The following is an 18,809-nucleotide window of genomic DNA, read 5'->3' on the forward strand; positions in this document are numbered from 1 at the left end:
GGAATCCAGTATCCCCCTCATTTCAAGAACTGTATCCAGCTATGACATGCAATAATAAACATATGCCTAAAATGAGCCAAAACTGCTGGCTTTGCCTATGCTTTTTAATAGTACTCAATTAACATGTAAAAACAATAATGTTGCAAATAATGAGAATTGTAAATGTTTCAATTCTAAAGAGAAAAGTTTGTGAGTTAAACAACTCAAAGGTCTGTGGGAAAGGCAGTGGTCTTCAGAGTTTCTCTGTCAATCCTACTCTCCCATTAACACCACTTTTCTTCGCAGTCTTTCGCTCAGGTAAAAGTTTGCACCCTTTTCCTCCCCACATATTTTTGAAATCCTCTATCTGCATACCTCACACATCTCCTTTCTCTTTAACAGTGCCTTTTCGTTCGGTCCTTCTGCATGTGATAATCCTCTACTTCGGTACCCACCTGTAAAAACAGCATTTTCTTTTCCTTTGAGATTATCAATATTTTACAGCTGGGGATACTCCTTCACACACTTGCACATTAAATGCCAATTACATTTGGGACTTATGTGACCATCTATCTGTGCACTCAGCAGAAATGACCCGGATTGCATGGGCATGGAATCTGGACACCTTTTTGACCTGCTTCCCACACCATTTTTATAGCTTTGTGTGGCCTGACATAGTCTGAATTGTCACACTTGTAAGAGAGTGGTATGTAGTAGTTGTGTTGGTACTATCATTGGCAGTGCTGGCCGGGGCAGCGGGTGGTCGAAGCTGCAGTGGCCTCCTTGAAGAGCCCTGGCACTTACTTTTTTTTTTACTTTTACGAACTAAGGACTGCTTTCCCACACTGGGGCAAGGCAAGAAAAGGAAAAGGAGAGAAAATGTACATGCATATTTTGGAAATGCAGGGGGTTGTAAGCAGCCACCCCTTAGGCAAGGCAGGTAGCCTAATCAGCCATGAGGCAAAGTCAAGAGGGTGCAATAACAAGAGGGCGGCAGTTTGCTATCCCAGTCCATATAAAATGTATTCAGGCATAATGTTGTTGGCTATAAGTACTATATTCCAGCGCTTAAGCAAGGCTGGTGAAAGAAGAATGAGATCCCCATACCTTAGACCAAATGGGTGGGCATTTCAAATACATCCCCACTCTGGCTGCTTGGGAAGTCTGTGGAGGGTCAGTTGTAGAACAGTTTGTACCTGCTGTGGTCCTTGCCAGGCCATGGGTTCGGGGGTGGAGGCCCCCCTTATTGGTATATCACTTCCCGGCCTATATCACATTCTACTGAGAGATCTGCATAAGTGGGTGGGCCAAGGTACGTCCACTTATACATCCTGCAGCATCATTGTCACCAATGAATTTCTCTTTTTGTATCAAGCATTTGGGGGAATAAAATGAAATATACATAACTAACCCATTTAAAACTCACAGTCCACTTTATAACTCAGGAAGACCTGGGGACAAAAAGTCACCAAAGCCCAAAAAAGGCACATAATAATGAAATGGCAACTGTTCTATTAACATTGTGTGTGCTTTCATCCATTACATTAGGTGAGCTTTCATGTCATGTTGTGTGCAAGCAAAATTTTATCAGGAGAAACTCATGTTAATTTGACAGGAGGCACGTTTTGAGACCTCCGTTATAATTTTTGAAATTGTGGTAAATCTATTCCAAATTCAGCCTTCTGGTGAAAACTGGGGACAAGAGTTATTAAAGCAACAAATACAAGATTTCCTCTGGAGTGTGATGTCCCCTTTAACTAGAGAGGTGCAGCACTATTTATTGCAGAGGTGTGACAATATTATGCCATAAGTCTTCAAACAGTTTAAAAATGTTGTTGTCTTATCAGCACTAGGACTATTTCAAAACGGTTCTGAGAGTCACCAAGTTCTCACATTGTATCATAATTCATAATGAGCACTTTGGTACATGAATATCCAGAATGCTACTATGAGATTCATAGACTTAAAACCCACACACACGACAGACATATACCACACAGTAAATCCAAAATGAAGTAATTTAATAAAAATAATTATTAAATAACATAATTAATTTCCAAACCGGACTATGGGTGTTTTCACCTTGATGCCAATTGCATTAAGAGGACTCCTTCATGGACCATTATGTCTTCACTGTGGTGGTATGCTTCCTGTTGGGTGCACTGCATCGCAGTTGGCAAGAGTCAAATCTGGCTTTTGGTGAGCCATTTTAACTTAGTCCCTAGTTTGTCACTACTCTCCAGTGTTGGAAATGGCTCTTTCCGGAGGGTTTCCTTTGACTTTTTTGGCATCTGACCTCCTGTTTTTTTATCCTGTGCCGAATTTCATTTTTTGCTGGCTTAAGGATTCTAGGCACTATACCACTCCTGACCAGTGCTAAAATGCAAGTGCTCCCTGTCTAAATGGTATTGGTGATTGGTTTATCCATGACTGGCATACTTGATTTACTAGTAACTCCCTAATACAGTGCACAGTGTGTGCCCATGGCCTGTAAATCAAATGCTACTAGTAGACCTGCAGCTGTGATTGTGCTACCCACATGATTAGCTCTGTAACCATGTCTCAGACGTGCCACTGCAGTGTCTGTTTGTGCAGTTTTAACTGCCAGTTTGACCTGGCATGTGTACCCACTTGCCAGGACCAAACCTTCTCTTTTACTACACGTAAGCCACCCCACATTAGGCCCAAGGCACCCCTATGGGCAGGGTGTAGTATATTTAAAAGTTAGAACATGTACTGGTTTGTTTTACATGTCCTGATAGTGAAATACTGGTAAATTTAGTTTTCACTATTGCAAGGTGCATCTCTCCCATAGGGTAACATGGGGGTTGCCTTGAAATATCTTTTAAGTGCAATGTCTTATTGGGAGCTGATAAAGATATGGAGTTTGAGATCTCTGAGCTCACAATGTAAAAATACATGTTTTGGTGAGGTTGGTTTTAAAATTGTAAGTTTGAAAATACCACTTTTAAAAAGCGGGTATTTCCTTGCTTAACTATTCTGTGCCTCTATCTGGTTGTGGAATACACGTCTGGGTCAGGCGGACAGTTGGGCTATTTGTGAATTCACTCTAGATAGTTGCACAAAGGGAGCTGATGTGTGCCCTGTATATTCTGATGGGTCTTCCTGGGCTAGAATGGTGGTAGGAGCTGACACTTGCACCTGAATAGGGCTGTGCCTGTCTTTACACAAAGAAGTCTCCAACCCCCTGGATTGTGTCTGGGGCCAGAACAGGAAAGGCAGGGCCTTGTGCACTATAAATACTTTTCTTTGAAGTTTACCTCCTCCAAACACAGAAATGGGTATCCACACTGGACCTCTGAGACCACAACTTTAGAATCCTTCTGGACTGAGGACATTCTGCCTGGAAGGAGAGCTTGATGCTGTAGGAGGGACAGCCACTTTGCCTATTGCTGCTGCATGCTTGATGATTCTGTCCTGGGAGTGAACAGACTGGTCTTTGCTTTCTACATCCTGCTTCCAAAGGTTCTCCAACGCCTTGGACTGAGCTCACCTCCTGTTAGAAGTCTCAGGGACAACAAAGACTTCATCTGCCAACACCTAGGTTCTCTTGCTGAGAGGCCTGACTCGCCAAGTGGTACCAAATCCAGTTCCTGGGCCCTTGGAAGTAAATTCTGGTGCCACAAAAAACAAGTACATTGACTCCAGAGTGACTCGGAACTGGTGCAGCTGTCTTACTACGCACTGCTGCCTGCACTGGAGCCATGGTCCCCACTGAGTGCAGTGACCATGACTGATGCTGCAGGCCTGACGCCGCTGTAGCACCTCCAAAGTCCTGCCACAGCATGAGTTCTGAGTGCTGTGTCATTGACATCCATGACACCCGACTCTGACTCTGCGGCAGCACCTGAGGCTCCATGGTGTGATAGTGACACCGCAAAGTCGACGCCTCGCATCTTGACCTGCTGGATTCATCGACCCTGCCGGGTCAGAAGGAACTGACGACTCACCACCGTTGTTGCATCACCTTCCCTGCAACTGTAAGGAACCAACACCCACCTCTCCTGCCTCGTAGTAGGGAACAGGTGTCTCACCTCCCTAGTAGCAGTAAGGAACTGATGCAGCACCGGCTCCAGCAATGTCTCACCTCACAGACTCTGTGAAACATTTTTGTTTTCTCATTATTTTCAAAGTTACTGTGCCTGGGGTCCGTATGACTCCATGACCTGCCCGGACTCCCTCACAAGTGGCGTCAGGATGTTGGAAATGCCTCCGTCAAGACGTTATGATAGCCACAGTTTGAGCTAATGTGTTTCTAAGCACTTTACAGATATTTAATCTTTACAAAATTGTATCTTCGCTTGCGGATGTTGATTTTTTGCCCTTTTGGTCTGTTTCGTTCAGATAAATATTGACTATTTTTCTAAACTGCAGTGGAGTACTTTTGTGGTGTTTTCACTGTGTTACTGTGTGTGTGTACGAATACTTTATACATTGCTTCTGAGATAAGTCTGACTGCTCATGCCAAGCTACGAAGGGGTGAGCAGGGGGTATCTTAGCTGTGTGACTCCCTTGCCCTGACTAGCATGAGGGTCCCATACTTGGACAGGGTGCAAACCACTGCCAACAAGAGGCTCCATTTCTAAAATCCAGCATTCCAAAATTGTAATTAAAGTAAAAAAATACACTAGTAGCTCCACTGCTACATTCCCAAACGTGCATCAGCCTATCATATTATCTAAAAATATGAAGAAAGTTTAAAGTAAAAAAAAAGATTTAAGGACAGATGAAAATGAAGCAACAGAATGGTGGGTAAAACATAAAAACAAATGTCTTCTATTGCAGAAATAGTCTTCCATGTGGTGGGATGGTTGAAGTGTTAGGTGGTTAGAAGTGATCATACCTAATAACAAGCATTTGCAATGCAATAGGTCTCCCATTTAATTGAGCTGGAGCTATCGGCCACATTAATTGGTTAACCCTGCTGCATATTTTGGTCCTTTCTGCCACATAATTACAGTGGCCCTGCATATAACAAAAGGGGTAGTAGGCTTACTAGAATTTTTTTTTTAAACAATGCCCTTAAAACAGAAACTACTCCCAGTTGGTACAGGAGACAGAGAGAGTGTGAGATAGAAAGAAATAGATACAAAGAGAGAGAGAAAGAAAAAGAAAGAAAGAAAGAGAGCAAGAAAGTGGGATGAAAAGAAAGAATGGAGAGAGAGAAAGGAGGGAGGGTTAGAAAGAGAGAGGAAGGGAGGGGGAGAGAGAGAGTTAGAGAGACAGAGAGACAGATAGAGGGAGAAATAGAGAGCAAGAGAAAGAGTTAGAGACAAATATATAAAGAGAGATAGAAAGAGAGAGGAGAGAGAAAGAGTGATAAAAAGAGAAAGAAAGACAGAAGAGAGAGAGAGGGAGGAAGGAGAGAGACATCCAATTAGAAATAAGAGATAAAAAGATAAAGTGGGGGCGTGAGAAAGAAAAAGAGAAATGTAGTAAGAGAAGAGAGAGAGACATAGTTAGAGAGTCAGAAAGAGAGGGAGAGAGAGGAGAAAGTGAGAGAAGGAAAGAGAGAAGAGAGAGACAGAATGAGAGAGAAGCAGAGTGTGAGAGAGATTAAGACAGAGAGAAAGAGAAATAGATAAAAAGAGAAAGAGAAAGAGTGAAGAGGAGACAAGCGAGATGGTGGGAGAGAGAGGGAATAGAGAGAGAAAGGAGGGAGAGGGATAGAAATAAATAAAGAGAGGGAGAGATAGAGTTGGAGAGAAAGACAGGGAGAGAGAGAGAAGAAAGTGAGGGAAAGAGAGAGAGAGAAATCAGAGAGCGAGAGATAAAGAGAGGGAGAGAGAGAGATAGAATTAGAGAGTTATCACAAAGAGAGAGAAGAAAGTGAGAGGAAGAAAGCGAGAAAAGTAGAAAGGGAAGAGAGAGAAAGAGAGGAAGGAGAAAGACAGAAAAAGAGAAAAAGTGGGAGAGAAAGGATGAGTTATAGTGAAATATAGAAAGAGAGAGACAGAAAAAAGAGAGAGAAAAATAAAGAACGACAAATAGAGAGAAGAAAGAGAGGGGGAGAGAAAGAGGATGAGAGACACTGAGAAATAGAGAGACAAAATGAGAGAGAGAAAAAAGAAAGTGAGAGAAAGATAGACAGAGGAGAGAGAGAAAAAAGGGAGAAAGAGAAAGCCAGACAGAGAGGGAGAGAGAGAAAGATAGGAAGGTGAGAGAGAGAAGGAGAGGAGGGAGAGTGAGAGAGAGAAGAGAGGAAGAGAGAGAGGGAGAGAAGGGATAAAAACAGAAAGAGAGTAAAAAGTGAAATAAAAGCAAAGCGAAGGCACCCAAATCTGTCGTGAAGGGGGACCATAGATAAAGAGTTAAAAACTACAATTCAGCTCCACAATAGCAATGTTTGTGAAAGAGCGCTCCTCTTGTGGATTAAAAGGAGAGTCCCTATTAGAAAAGTAAATGAGCCAAAAAAACAGCAAATCAAACTAAACATACCATGTATTTCTTAAGTTAAAAAGAAACAACACGAAGGAACCCAAAGCACGTTTTTATGGGTATTTGTTTAGTACACCTATGTTTTTCGCAAAGAATGCACATTTATTGTAGCAATCAAACCTATAGAGAAAGGTAAAACCTGTGTAAAATAAAGCTGTATTTAGAAAAGTGGTTACAGTTCCCAAGTAAAGTTTTTTTTTTTTTTGCCATATCGTTCGGCAAAATGATAGGTATTTTTATCAATATATTATTAAATAGCACCCGAAACAGCAAATCCTATAAAATGCACCATGTTTTTTTTAATCTGAATTTGTTTGTTTTTCCATTAATGAATGAAAATAAAAGTATCCTGGAAAGAATGCAGATGCATGGGAGGTTTTTCTCAAAGAAGTGTGAACTGGAGTAGCATGTGTTTAAAAGCACTTTATCTGGAGTTTGGGGCTGCTAAGTTCACATTGACAAAAGATGGCAACTAGATACGGACCAGACCGCCAAATTGATTCCTTGAGGAGAGAATGTGTTTAACAGCAACAAAACAACCAGATTTTTTGTGCCACATTAAATGGGAAAAAAAAGCGCAATCGCGCTGCTACAGTTCACTCGTAGTGAAACCTATCGGCAAAAGTGCAATTATCTACGTAACCGGCAAAAGTGCAATTAACTATGTAACAGGGTCGATGTCATGCAAAGCGCTCAACTTCTGCCAAGCGAGATCTCGCTGCGAAAAAAAAAGATAAAAAGTCCAGAAACCTGATGGGAAACAACAAGCCTCGCATGTTTTCAGTACTTGGTCGCTGCGCTCGAGGAGGGCTAACCACCGGAAAAGGCATGACGTATGCGTGTCTTCCACTAATGAAAGCAATCAGATTTTGAAAGGCAAGCCCGCGAACCAATGAAAGACACTGACGTGACATGGACGGGGCTCTGAGCCCTTTCTAACTACTAAGCGTCTCGCAAGCGCAACACATGCGCAAGCGTATGCGACGCAGGCTCGACCCTAAAAGAGGGAAGGGGACAGTGCCAATTACCTTGCCACTTGTTGCCCTTTCTCCAATGGCTGTGACTTGGTGATAATGTGGTATACTCAGCTGGTGAATGCATCTCAGTATGTGTCTCAAGCACTATAATTGGATGGCTGTGAGATGCCCATGGTGTCCCCAATTACCCTCTGGAAATATCTAGTGATTGTGAAATGGAATTTAGTCAGCATTTAGAAATGTGCAGGGAAGGCTTGTAGGTGAACTGAGCACCTGCTCCCAACCTGCAACTAAGTCAAGGATTACACCTGGAGACAATGCTACCTAGTCATTACCTCTTCACTGGACATAACAAAGATGTTAATGCTAAGTCAAGGATTACACCTGGAGACAATGCTACCTAGTCATTACCTCTTCACTGGACATAACAAAGATGTTAATGCCCTATCAGTAAATACTTTCTCTTCTCCCCAAGTAATTGTCCCTCAAATTGAGGGCTAAAACAATAAAGCTACTTACCAGCATTGTTAAAAATAGTTTTGTTTTGTTGGTGGCTTGCCTTCTTGCCTGAGCAGTATATGTGTGGTTGATTGATCTAGTAGTGGGTTTCGTGTGCTGATGAGTATGGTGTCATCCTGATTGTTCACTCTCTCCTTTTCAGTTGTAGATGTGTTGCATATGATTGCCATATTGTTGTTAGATGTGTAGTTCACTAATTGTAGCTACGTTTACAGTTGTGTGCTTGTGTTTAACTCTATTTCCAAAGAGAAAGAGACTGTTTAAAAACATATTTTCCCTTTTATTTCTGATTTTCTCATTTGCATTATTTGTGTTATTTCTTGCCTACATTGCTTTCTATAAAGCTGCATTGCAATACATGTGACAAGGCAATGTGTGCAGTCTGACTTACTCCAAGATGTGGCTTTTGCAGATTTGACCCTGTTTGGTCAGTAGTTCTACTGTAGCAGATGTGGGTGCAAGAATGGTGAATGGCAACCCTCTTACTCTTGTGTGTGTGTGTGTGCGTTATTATTTGTGTGTGCCATGTAATGCCCCTCCTTGTTTTACCCTTTATTCCATCGATTTAGTGTTAGACCCCATTTCACAATCTCTCCTTCCACTTTCAAATAAAAAAAGAACCTGTGCCTTCCATGTTCTCACACTTATGGCAGGTAATCCCACACATAAGAGACACAGCAGGTAAAATGGAGTGGGTGTAGATCTAGAGCCAGAAGTTAGTGAGTAGCATCTGAGTATATTTAAAGCTCTACAGCTAGACTATAACTTTATCTACTATAGAATGTGTTTATAAATAAATCGTGTAACAATCATGTTACAATATTCAATTGGATCCTCATAACGTCCACAATCCTATCCCTGTCATTCAGAAGTTTTCGTAACACAGTATAGGATCAAATTAAATTCATGTTCAGTCTTCAATACCATTGGTAGTTCCATTTAACAATGATCATATAATCCTATATATAGTTGACTTGTGAGTGTCCACATTTTTAATGTAAGGTCAGCAATGCAATTGCATCTTTCTGTGATGTATTCTCAATAGCTGCTAATTCCTGTACTCTCATATAATATAAATAATTTGCCTTTGGATACTTTCCTTCTTTTTTATTTTTCAATATTTCATTTTTCAAAAAGTCCTCACATTTTTCAATGCAAAGTGTACTTGGTGGGAAAACACTACCCATATGCTGTAGAGAAATATTAAGTGTATTTGTTTGGCAGTATTTTAAAATCTATCCTCTCTGATTTTATGACAACAGGATGTGACCTACAGAATAACATTACTTGTGAGTTAAATGTTTTTAATCAATAATTTGTAGCACATAAGGGAATATAAACGTTACATCTCTTTATCTTGAAAGGCATTCTCAGTCTTCTCCCACCTGTTAGCATGTCAAAGATCTACTTAAAAATACAAACCATTTTTCAGTCAAATAATTAGCTATGGTCACGTTTATGATTAGAGTGATATAATGATTCAATTATACATTGTTACTCTCAGAATCATAACTTAATGTGATTAAGGCAGGCCAGGTAGAGCAGGCCTAGAGTCAGGTTCCTTCAACATCCATTCATCACTCGCTGTGGTTTGCAAGCAGTCTCATTACATTGAGGAAGCCCAGATAGTGAATTGGATATGTAACTAGAGAGACATCAAGGTCCTTAATTAGAAAGGGTGGTGCAAAGATCAAATCAAGAGGGTTACCCACAGGATGAGTATCTTCTGTAATTCACTGGGCAAGGGTGAGTGTAGTAAAGTCTTGAGTAAACCACAGTCATTTAACCTCAGAGGTATCAAAAGGCATGGACGTTGGAATCGCTAAGATGTTGGATGACAAAAGCACTGCCTTACTTACCAAGCTCAGAAATCTCTTGAGCCAACTGGCGTTAGCATCAATAGGGTAGAAAGTATGGAACAAGGTCATAATTGAGTTCTGGGAGATCAGAAGTTGGCAAACAGGAACCTCAAGGATGGTCACGTTAGACCTGGATGCTAATGAGAGATTCAGAGAAATTCAAAAAAATATTACCACCCCACCAACAAATTTCCCCACCCTATATTTTATTAAAATCCTCTTGAATAGCAATTCCATGGTTGGGGATTGAGGTTTTCTCTAGCAGTTTGTGGAATTTGTGGAATTTATTTGTGTGTATTTATGCAAAATTTCAACAAAACTATGAAAAATTACTCATAATTATGCCAAATGCACATCCATCATTGTGAAATGCGTCTTTATGTAAATTGTTGGTGTGAACATATATTTAAGCAAAGCACTGCAAACAACAGCTGTTTGTGTTCTTTGTTCACTTGCATTCATCGCAATAAGGACCAGATTTATTGGCTTTTAATGCAGGGCAGAACAGCAGGTCACTTTGCTGTGCTGTCCTATGTCAAAAGGTAAGGGCAGGAATGTGCTGTATCTATGCAATACAGCGCATTCCTCTCCTTTCCCACTGTGTTAGTGCTGTTTTGGCTGTCTAGCGCCAATACAGGCACCCAAATACCATAGTTCAAGGGTGTCTGCATCGAGGGCTGTATTGTTTTTGTGCAAGAAGGGGCACTCATTTGCACAAAACTAATTCTAGAGGCATTTGCCCTCTTCTTATGTGTGCTGCATAGAAGAGAAAAAAACAAGCCCTTGCAACTCTGGGAATGTGTCAAAACCCATATGAGTTGCATGGGAACATCTACTGCAATGCCCATGGAACGCTTCTCCTGCACAGAATAAGGTGGCGCAGAGATTTGAGCTGCATTGCCTTACTCAAGATTTATGAGGCCACTCAAAGCCACGCAATCTGTCTTTACATGGCTTCATGAATCTGGCTCAGAGCCTTGTGTCACGCATGTACCACTTTACGTGGTGCAAATGTGATGCAAGGCTCTCATAAATATGCACTTACATTTTTACTGCAAAACAACACAAAGTGAGGTCATGGGATAATTTCAGGAATTTTGCATAACAGGTGTAATTGGAAATTGCCAAAATTACGCAAATTATGAGCATATTTTAAACTTCACCCACGCATAGTCTTCTCCTCCTAAGATTCAGTGACCAGCAAAATATTGCAACACCTGTCAGTAATATGACTGAAATGTTCAGAAAAATGCCTAAGGAGTGAATGGGCAATTATCAGGCAGTACTCTAAACCATGCACTAAGGAGAGGGGAGTAATATTTGCTTCATCTTGTTGCTTTATCCTGACATGAGTAGCCTGTCTGATATCCAGGAAGCAGAGACACCTATTGCTATCATAATCTTGGGTAGCAGACAGGTTCTCAAGAACCCAAATGACTTGCTTCAGTAACAGAGAGCTATGGATGGAAGGGCATACAGAAGTCCTGACCAAATGAGGACTGGCACTTATGGGCTTTACTTTGGTGTGCCCTTAGCATGCCAATTACATGTGACCCACTGACTTTAATTATGACCCAACAGATGACACATTCTAAAATATTTGACCGCAGCAAGGTTGTACGGTGATTGTTCTTCTTCAGGTGCATCAAAAGCAGAAATCTAAGAACAACTCAGCTCGGGAAAGCATCAAAACCAACCGAGTTTCCTACCACAACACACTAAACAGAATCAAGATCACAAACACACAATGGCACTAATGATGATCAGCATCTAAAGCTAGAGTGACAGAGATTGTTAGGAAAAGAGAAGTGTGAAGTTGGAAAGAAATAGGAGCAGGTAAAACTGAGGATGTGAAAGCAGGGTCCTTTGGAGGGCGGAAAACAGCAGGGAGGACTCCAGATGCATGCCCGAGCTTTAGGAGAGTATTCTTGTGTCTATTAGGTGCCACACCACAGCCTCCCTCCCCCTTTTTCAGCATATGCTCCCAGAGGATGAGTTGCCAAATACAGAATTACTGCTTTCCCGCAAGGTACAGTATTGTAAACAGCCACACCATAAAAGAAGATAATTCCAACACATCGTGAAGTAGTAAAAAGCTTTACCATCACCAGACCTGAATTTTACTTATCTTTTAACCATGCACTTTTTGGGACAACTTACATTTTTTTGGAACATAAAAATAAACTGCTAATTGTAGTCAAGTTTTCATGTACCCTTAGCGCCCCCTGAACCTTGAAAGACACGGTGGGCCACAGAAAGGCTCCACAAAGGGAGGATTTAAAAAAAGAATATACATGATTATATCCACATCCACTGGGCTGGTTTTACCGTCATTATCAGTGGCATGCACAGTTGCAACTCGCACAGCTAGTGCCCCATGGACAAAGGCTACAGGGAGCTCTCCTCAGCGAGGGCAAGCACTGCTTCCTCCCTCACTGCTAGAGGATGTCTCCAGCCCTGTACAACCTGAACCACTGCTCCTTCTCAGATCACCTCAGCATCACACCACACTCAATATCAGCACTTGCCAAACACATGCTTTTTTAGGTGCCAGTCTGTAGTGACAGTGCCCACTAGTTGGGGAGCTTGGCAGGACCACTTTGCATTGGCCCGGGGGAGAATCAGGAAGCTGGGGCACTCAGAAATGGACAGAGTCTAATTGAAAGTCAGGGATACAAGCCAGGAGCCACAAGGCCTCTTGTCAGAGGTTGAACAGCAAGCAATCTTCTCTCCTCTGTCAGGGGACCTATGAATCAAGGGAAAGAGTCCGGTCACTGGAGGGACTCAACCTAACTTGCTATTGCCACGCCATCCCTCCACCTATAATTTGAACTATTAGGGTTCTGCCGCTAATGGTTCTACCTATACTTAGCTGAGAAAATAGCAGGACAACTAAACTTTCAGACATTTGTCCACATCAGCTCTGCAGCCTACTTCCCTGTCCTTTCAGGGAAGTAGGCTCTCTCAAACTTCAAAGAGGGTTCATAAGTTGCACTGAAGACATAAGCCATTCATTGTTTAGGCTAGTACCATCACCTGATGTAACAGGAGGACGCTGCCATCAGATTCTAAAAATCACAACTCACCCTCTCCTCTAGCAACAGAGTTAATCATGCGATGCCTTTTGTCTACACGGCATTTAAACATCCATCTAAGAAGTAAAGCCTTTAGCATCACCCAGCCAGGTGAATCAAGAGAAAATGTCATTACTTTATGTGCAAATATATGAAAGAGTCCAGTCTGTAAATTACTCCAGGTCTGGATTCTAGACTCAGGCAAACATATGCAAGGAACAATCTCTAGTCCTTGTACAGTGCACCAATCAAGTGTTATACTTTTAACATATTTTAGTGATTAAGCGCATAATGTAAAAACACAAAAGTAGGAAAGCTTAGGTTTTTCATGCAGTACTCCAGGATCCTGTAAAAGAGGAGTACCTCAAGAGTAAGTCACACCTGTCCATGACAAACATTTGTGCACTAGAACCAATATCTTGAATGCACTCATTAAATTTATTCTCAAAACTTTAATTAGTAGCCGGTTAACACAACGTTCTAAGGCCTGTTCGCAGAGCCATTTCCAGGGTACGTTTGAAGCACGTCTTGAAAAGTACATTACTTACAATTACATATATTACTCCTAAGTCACAAGCAAGAAATAGGAGTGCATCCATTTAATCTCCATGCCATCTTGTACTAACAAGCAGGTTACTATGCTATGCAACAGTAGGTCTACACTTGATCCATACACAAGCATTCTCCACTGAATATAGGGATAGTTATTAAAGAAAATATATGCAATGAAAGGCCCGGTCGGTAGACCAGGTGAAAGTAAAACCCACTTAGGTTTTAAAAAAAATATATATATTTTGACTCTTGCTCTAGGCACAACTGCTGGTTCAAGAATGGCAGTACTTATGTTTGTAGGTGACTATGCTAATCCTACAACAAATCGTAACTGTCGTCTTAACCCTCCCGGCTCACAAGCAGCACCTCACCAAACCCTAAACAGTAAAAGGTGATTTGTGGCAGCCGTTATGCATGGACTCAAGAGTGTGACATCTCAGGGAGTTTTGTGGTTAAACGGAGATTACCCCTTTCTCACATAAACAACATGTCTCAATCAAACACAGGCAATGAAGAAGATGCAGTAAAGTTTTCAATAGGTTTGGTTTTATTTAACAAAACTTCAATCTAAGATAGGTTGCATGGGCTGCAATGACTAGGCTAATGAATAATGCAAGAAACAGAATGGTAAAGACAAGAGTCCTTAATACAAAGACGCCCACCATCATAAAGTGACATGTGATGTGAAATATGTTACAATACCCTAATGACATGTACCTAATATCTAGCCTGAAAGAGAGCTAGGTGTGTTAAACCTAATCTGCCAATGCCATGTCCATGAGAAGAGCCCCCAACCATCGTTACTTTGGAATGAGCTCTCTAGCTGAGATTCCATATAGACATGAAGACTGGATCAGCGTCAAGCCGACGTGCAGCATTGATAGTACCAATGGCATATGGTCAGAATAATTTTCTGTCCAAGTGAGGTGCATTTATACAAATCTGCTCGAACCCCTGACGTAGGTCTGTTTCCAAACAATAGATAACAAGACATGCCTGGGTGATAATTTATGTAAAAAATTCCCTCGAAGGCGTGAAGAGGGAAAGTACCTAATGTGAACACCTACAGTTTGTTTATCTTTGTCGCTTGATATTGAAGCGTTAGTGTGGTGGCACTGATAACGTGAAACTAAAACATTGGACTAACTAGAAACAAGGCAGCCATTTTAAAGATATAATTAAATAAATGTGCTAAAACAGAGCAAACTAAGTAGGGTAAAAGTCACTAGGTGACAGGGGCACGAGTTTGCAAGCCAAAGGCTAAGCTAACTCATGTTTTCGCTTAAAACAAGATAGGATTCACTACAGAGCCATTTTCAGGGTACGTTTGGAGCACGTCTTGAAAAGTACATTACTTATAATTACATATATTACTCCGGATTCACAAGCAAGAAACAGGAGTGCATCCATTTAATCTCCTTGACCATCGTGTACTAACAAGCAGGCTACTGAGGCTATGCAACAGTAGTTCTACACTTGAACCATACATAGGCATTCACCACTGAATCTAGGGGAAGTTATTAAAGGAAATATATGCAATGAAAGGCCCGGTTGGTCGACCAGGTGAAAGTAAAACCCATTTAGGTTTTCAAAACAAAAGATATACAATCAATAAAGAAAGCTGATTTGAAATGCAGAGCATTTTACTTATAAGTCTTTCTGAAAACCTCTTTGGGGTTACTGTTGGGTGGGTGGAGAAGCACAGCTATAATGGAACCCCCCACCCTGTCTCTTTGCCTTTCTAATCTTCTGTTTTTAGGACATGCTGGACTTGGTCTATGCTGGGTTATTGCTTCTCCACACTTTTACTGCTGCAGATCAGTTCTAAAGTGCAAGTGCTCTCTATGTAAATTGCATCGGTAATTGGTTTATACATGATGGGCATATGAGATTCACTAGTAAGTCCCTAGTAAAGGGAACCATGTGTGTCCAGGGTCTCTAAACCAAATGCTACAAGTGGGGCCCCAGCATTGATTGTGCCACTGACATGAGTAGCCCTGCAAACATGTTTCAGACCTGCCACTGCAGTGTCTGTGTGTGCAGTTTGAAACTGCTATGTTGATCTGGCAAGTGAACTCCCTTGCCAGGCCCAACCATTCCCTTTTTTTTACATGTAAGGCACCCTTAAGGTAGGCCCTAGGTAGCCCCATGTGGAGGGTGCAGTGTATTTAAAAGGTAGGACATGTACTGGTTTGTTTTACTTGTCCTGATAGTGAAATACTGCTAAATTAGGTTTGCGGTATTGCACGTCTGGGTCAGACTGACAGTTAGGTTGGTTGTGAATTCACGCCAGACAATGACACAAAGGTAGCTGAGGTGTGTCCTACATGTCCTCATGGGTCTTCCTGGGCTAGAGTGGGAGAAAGGAGATGACGCATGCACCAGAAAGGGCTGTTCCTTTCCACACACAATCTAGGCTCTGCCTCCTGGAGTACATCTGGAGCCAGGCCTTGGAAAGGCAGGATCTTGTGAACAACAGGGACTTTTCTTTGAAGATTGCCTACTTCAAAGTCAGAAAAGACTGGACTTTGCTGTGTATCCTGCTTGTGAAGTTTCTCCAAGAGATTGAAGTAGAGCTTGCCTCCTGTTAGAAGTCTCAGAAATATCAAAGACTTCAAATTCATTTGCCTACAGCACTGGGAACTGTGTATTTTGTGCAGCTGCCTGCACCGTGATCTGACGGCACCACAGAGTCATGCCTTGCTTCGCACCGCAACGCTGGTCTCACCGCCACTTGAAGCCGTCACCGAGCCGCTGCTTGCACCGTGACCTGTGGACCCTGCATGACACATTGCCTCGTTTCACACCACAGCCTTGGTATCCCCGAAGACAACGCTCTACGCTGACACCGACGCCACTGCCTGCAACATGGCCTGAGGAAACCGCTCACGAGGTATACGAAGCACGGTCCTGTCCCGCACTGCAGTGCTGGTACACCGACACCAGCGCTATCGACTCCAGGATGGTCAACAGGCACGCCTGTCTGCACCGCAACCCATGGGTGCCGTACACAGCCCACCTTCCATTGTACTGCAGCCTTGGGCATACCAATGACAGCACTTCAGGGACGATGATTCCGCTGACTGCACCGCTATCTGGAGACAACGCACGTCTCACTACCCAGCTTCACACCGCAGCCCTAGTCTCACCGACACCACAGGGCGCCATCACCAAGCCGCTGTCTGCATTGTGACCTGTGGGCACAGCATGTCGTATTGTCCTGCTTTGCACTGCAGCCCGATGCCATCAACGCCAGTGCTCCTGACTTCGTCATCAGCACAGAGTTCGATCTGCAACACATGTGAATTCTAGGGCGCAATGAAGCCTGCACCGACTTCCAGAACCAACGCCCGCCGACGCCAGCAATGCAATGATCTCATTGCAAAGACCGCGTTACCCTGAATTTACAAGGTACTGTTTGTGGGTCTTCCAGACACCATAGCCTGAACTATTGGATTTGTTGTTTATGACACTGTGATAGTCCCGAATGGAGCTATCGACTTCTGGGAACTACATTTTTATCTTTTTAAGTAATTCTTGCAAAATTCATATCTTTATTACTGTATGTGGAATAGTCTCATTTTGCTCTTGTTGTACACAGATAAATATTGGCTATTATTCTAACACTGTGGTGTCCTTTTGTAGTGTTTTCACTATTACTGTGTGTTATTTGCAAATGCTTTATATAGCCTCTGAGATAAGCTTGTCTGCTTGTGCCAAGCTACCAAGAGGGTGAGCAGAGGTTACCCTAGGTGTGTGACTCCCTTATCCTGACTAGGAAGAACAGTCCCTAGTTGGATAGGGGGCAAGCCACTGCCAAGTGGAGACTCCCATTTCTAACACAACTTATTTCCCGAAAATTGCATACACATTTAAGTTGCATCTGAATTCCTATTAATCAAAACAAAGGTATGAAATTCCTTAATTTTCAGAATGTCATGCACATGTTCCTGCCGAACAGTGCTATACACAAAGTTGAAAAAACTCTCTATTTGTGAATAACATGCCCTTGAATTGCTAATTTGTGACAATAATGTATCAGACGCACTGAGCGTGAAAATGTCTCTGAAGTAGCCAAAGGCCAGCATAGTTAAAAATGATTGTAAATGAGGAATATATTTGAGGGCTCCATAACGTTCCTAGAACACCGGCAAACATTGTGGTGAGAATTCAATTAAACTAATTACTCATTCACGTCGTATTGTTCATGTGTCACTGTCATCCCACTCCTTAATTACTTCTCTTTGTTTCGGTATTGCATGGCGTTCTCGCATAACATTTCCTACCTGGCGCTGCGCTGCAGGGTCTGAGAACGACACCGGAAACAGAAGCACTAAGGCTTACGTCAATAAAAAGCGCCATATTTCCAAAGCAACGCTTGAATTCAGAGTAGGTGTGCATTATTATCCATTTACCCACAAACAGTAAAACAGCATTTTGTACAATACAGCTAACGAGCATCCGCTATATGATTCTGACAGAATACAAAGAATTCTGATAATGTGTAAAACCTGTGCGTAAACACTTGCGTCAAACTGTGCCCTCTGTGCCACTTTCTTTATTTGTCCTCAAATTCACAGCAGGTGAGGGAAAAGCTCCCTACTTTATATTTGAATAGAAACATAAAGGTGGGAGATTGCTACTATAAATCATATAATTGTTACCGAATTGCAGTTTGGGTTTTGCCATTCGGTATTAGGAAGGGGCGTGTCAAGGACGTCCCTTCCTAATACCAAATCCAAATGGTATGTATGATTGTTTTGTGACCGCGAATGCGGTCGCAAACTAATCGCAGTTAACCCATTTGCAAAAGGGAAGGGGTCCCCATGGGACTTCCCCTTTGTGAATGCATGCAAGAAAAAAAAATTCAGAGCAGGCAGTGTTCCCACGGACCACTGGCTGCTCTGAAAAAATGAAAAGAAAACTTTTCATTTTTGTTTTCAAAATGCATTCTGTTTTTCTCTATGGAAAACAGGCTGCATTTAAAAAAAAAATACTGCTTTATTTAAAAGCCGTCACAAAAATGGTGGTCTGCTGACACCAGCAGCCACCAGCCCTGAGTGCTGCTATTCCAAATGGGGTTGCAAATTGCGAACTACCCCATGAATATTCATGAGGTTGGTCATTTGCGACCCCATTGCGAATTGCAGACAGTGTCATTGACAGTGTTGTACATCCGGTTTTGCGAATCGCAAATTGCGAGTCGCTAAGACTCGCAGTTTGTGAGTCGCAAAACAGAATCTTCATACATGTGGCCCTATGTCCTTACATTATACATAATGTTGCTGTTGGAAAAATGGCCCTCTCTGCAGGGTGATCCCAAACTTTTTGCCTTCCTCCTCCTCTTTTTCTGACCTAATTTTGTTGGCTTTAGGACTCTGGGCACTTTG

Source organism: Pleurodeles waltl, chromosome 2_2 (assembly GCF_031143425.1).
Source record: "Pleurodeles waltl isolate 20211129_DDA chromosome 2_2, aPleWal1.hap1.20221129, whole genome shotgun sequence".
NCBI classification, from domain to species: Eukaryota; Metazoa; Chordata; class Amphibia; order Caudata; family Salamandridae; genus Pleurodeles; species Pleurodeles waltl.